This window comes from Taudactylus pleione, unplaced genomic scaffold (genome assembly GCF_031769625.1).
Source record: "Taudactylus pleione unplaced genomic scaffold, aTauple2 ptg000128l, whole genome shotgun sequence".
Taxonomy (NCBI): domain Eukaryota; kingdom Metazoa; phylum Chordata; class Amphibia; order Anura; family Myobatrachidae; genus Taudactylus; species Taudactylus pleione.
In genome coordinates this window covers 8,756,008-8,759,736 of record NW_028284530.1, presented here as the reverse complement: position 1 = coordinate 8,759,736, position 3,729 = coordinate 8,756,008, and positions in this window count along the sequence as shown.

Below are 3,729 nucleotides of genomic sequence, written 5' to 3'. Positions count from 1 at the left end.
AGGTTTATCCATGAACCCAAGTTTCATTTGGAAACTCTCCAGGCAATTATTTTGGCAATGGTGGTGGGGTATTACATGTTTCCCTGGACATTCAGGATGCATATCTGCATGTTCCTATTATACCATCCCACCAACAAATCTTATGGTTTGCTGTCCTTCAGCAACATTACCAATTTCAGGCTGTACCCTTTGGCCTATCTATGGCTCCCCGGGTATTTACCAATATAATAGCAGTCATGACAGCCTATCTCAGGTGTCACGGAATTCTGCCATATTTGGACGGCCTTCTTATATTGGTGCAGACTCCGGTTATGTTTCTGTCAGAGGACAAGATTGTGGATCTATCATTGTGATTATGCAAGCTGCTACACAAGTGAAGGGTATCTATTCTGTTAGCAATGCAGGTCCTGGGATCAATGGTATCCACCTTCAACATGGTAGGGTATGCTCAGTTCCATTCTAGGTCTCAACAAAGATTAATTCTATCAGGTGGAATGATAGCATCATCTGAGGTCTCAGAGGATCCTTCTCACTTCAGAGGTTTGTCACTCCCTCCTGGGGTGGCTGAGAAAGGATCATCTAAACAAAGGGTGTCCATTCTGGATTCCAAATTGGGTGTTTTTCACCACGTATGCCAGCCTTCATGGATGGGGGGCAGTGACAGGTCATTGACCTTCCATGGAAGATGGACAAATCAAGAAATTTATCTGCCAATAAATATTCTGGAACTGCAAGCAGAATACAGAGCTCTTGTCATTGCACAGGACCTGCTCCAGGGCAGGTCAGTCCAGATCCAGTCCAACAATGTGACTACAATGGCCTATCTCAATCCTCAGGGATGTTATGCAGCTATGAAGAAGTGACTAAGGTTCTGATTTAGCAGAATGTCATCTTCTGGCCATTTCGGCAATATTCATACTGGGAGTACCCAATTGGGAAGCAGACTTTCTAAGTCACTAGGGCATGCATTCCGGAGAGTGGTCTCTCCATCTTGGAGTGTTTCAGCTCCTGGTAAGCAAATGGGGTCTACCAGAGATAGATCTCATGGCATCACGCCACAACCACAAGGTCCCCAGGTATGGGTCCAGGTCTCAAGACCCATCAGCAGCCTTTGTGGACACACTGGCAGTAAGATAGGAATTCTAGCTGGCATATCTTTTCCCTCTGATTTCTCTACCTTCAAGAGTTCTCAGAAAATTCAAGCAGGAACGAGGAACAGTAATACTGGAGGTTCTGGCTTGGCCCAGACATCATTTGTTCACCAACCTATAGAATCTGTCCGTAGACAGTCCATATCCTCATCCTCTATGGCAGGATCTGCTAACGCAGGTCCCTGCCAACATCCAGACTTGCCTTGTCTGGTTCTTGAATCTTCAATCCTAAGAGTGAAAGGTTTTTCCAGTTCTGTAATTCATATGATGATTAGGGCACATATGCCTGCTTCTGCCAGCATCTATTACAGAGTTTGGTATTCTTCTGGTCAACGGTGTTCCCATAGGAAGTATGATCCTAAGATTTTCAGGATTTCCAAGGTACTGACTTTTCTTCAGGCAGGTTTAGACAAAGGTCTACGCCTGGCCACTTTGAGAGTGCTGCACTGTCAATCTGGTTCCAGAAAAAGATTGCTTCATTACCAGATGTTAGAATTTTTCTCCAAGGAGTTTTGCGAGTTCAGCCTCCTTTTGTTCCACCGGTAGCACCATGGGATTTGTCTTTGGTTCTTAAAGGACTACAAACTTCCCCATTTGAACCTTTAGACTCTGTGGATTTGAAATGGTTAACAGCAAAGACACTTTTTCTTCTTGCTATTTCTCCTGCTCACAGAGTCTCTGATTTGGCAGCGCTCCCCATTTTTGATTTTTCACGAGGATAAAGCTGTTCTTTGTACAAGGAAGGGTTACCTCCCTAAGGTAGTGTCACATTTTTATGTGAATGAAGAAATTGTTGTTCCAGCTTTTTAGGCCCCAGACCTAAAAGGTAGGTAGTTCGTGCTCTCCGTATTTATGTGGAGCGTACAAACTCTGTTAGAAAATCAGATGTTCTATTTGTATTATATGGTTTTCACAAACGAGGATGGCCAGCTAATAAGTATACTCTGGCGAGATGGCTACGCATGACTATCTCTCAGGTGTACAATCAGGCTGATCTCCCTGTCCCAGGCATGTTGAACAGTTGAGTAAAGCAGCCACGTGGTCTTCTATCAACACTTTTCTTAGGTTTTATGCCTTTGATACTTTTGCCTCTCAGGATACTTCCTTTGGGCGATGAGTTCTCCTTTCTGCTCAGGAGCGTCTCCCTCCCTAGGGGAACTGCTTTAGGACATCCCCATGGTATCCCTGTGGATTCCTGCAGACCCCGAAGAAGAACATTAGAGTTATGGTAGACTTACCTAGATAACTCCCTTTCTTCGAGGTCCATATTGTCCACAGGGCACCCACCCTGATACGCCTGGCTTCACTGGGTTATATTCTTTTGGTCACAGATTCCCTCATCTTATATTAGGGTGTTTCTGGTGTATGATAGTTCTTCCTTCTCCTCTTTCCTTCTCCTGCCTTGAGGCTTGTTAACTAAACTGAAGTCCCATAGCTAGAGGTGGGGAATATATAGGGAAGAACCCGGAGCATTCTGGGAGCAGAAGCTTTAACTGTTTGGTGCCTGGTCTACCAACCATAATATCCCCCATGGTATCCCTGTGGACCCTATGGACCTCGAAGAAAAGGAGTTAGGTAAGTCTACCATAACTGTAATTTTTGAACATGTCGAATTTATGTTGACATTGAAATTGTGGATGTTCACATGTTATCTGTCGACATTTTAGACATGTCTACATCCTGAATGTCAACATTCTTGTGTGAACATTTTGATTGTCGAGATTCTGAATGGAATTGTGACTGAAGCCAGTTTAATTATTCCATACACTACATAGATAGGGTCTGTTCAAAGAGCACATAAAAATGACAAGTGCACTAAGTAAGTGCAAAAAAGTTGCATACAGAATATATCAACATCGGAGATCATATCACAATAGCAAAAGGGAAGCAAATCAATAGTCAGCAATAACGTATTATTTATTAGATGCACAAAATATGTAGGTTTTTGTGGGTTTTTTTTCTTTCTGCTACTGATGTTAAGACAAAAATAAAGAGATAGTGCTTATGAGGTACTAATGTGTATTACATGCATTACAATATGATCAATGCATAATAGAATTCATAATATAGTATAAAATAAATAAAAATATTTCATACATTTCCTGACCAAAGTTCAAAGTGAAACATAATTTTGTAACAATGTGTTTCCCAGACATTAAATAGAAGTAAAAAGTAAAATGATAAAACACCATTTCTGGTTTTGTAACTCTCTGGATAACGGGTTACTAGATAAAATAGCCTATGCCTTTAACACAATTCATGTTTTATTTTAGTTTTCTATGATGTTTCATTATTTTTTTAAGATGACTGATGTAAAATAAACTATAAGATTTTGATTTCAGAACTATTTGAAAAATGACGTACATTGGTTTATTGTTTCACCAAATTTGTATGTGGATATTCAATAAACAATGTCCCATTGATATTTCCACAGGTAATGATTAGTATCATGCAGATAAAGTACTTTTGTGAAATTATGACCACAATCCATTAGAGATATACGCTGAGTCCCGCTTTTTTATTTTGTTTGTTGATCTGGATTTATCTTTGAGTTTTGGTTTTGCAAAACCACCCTAAA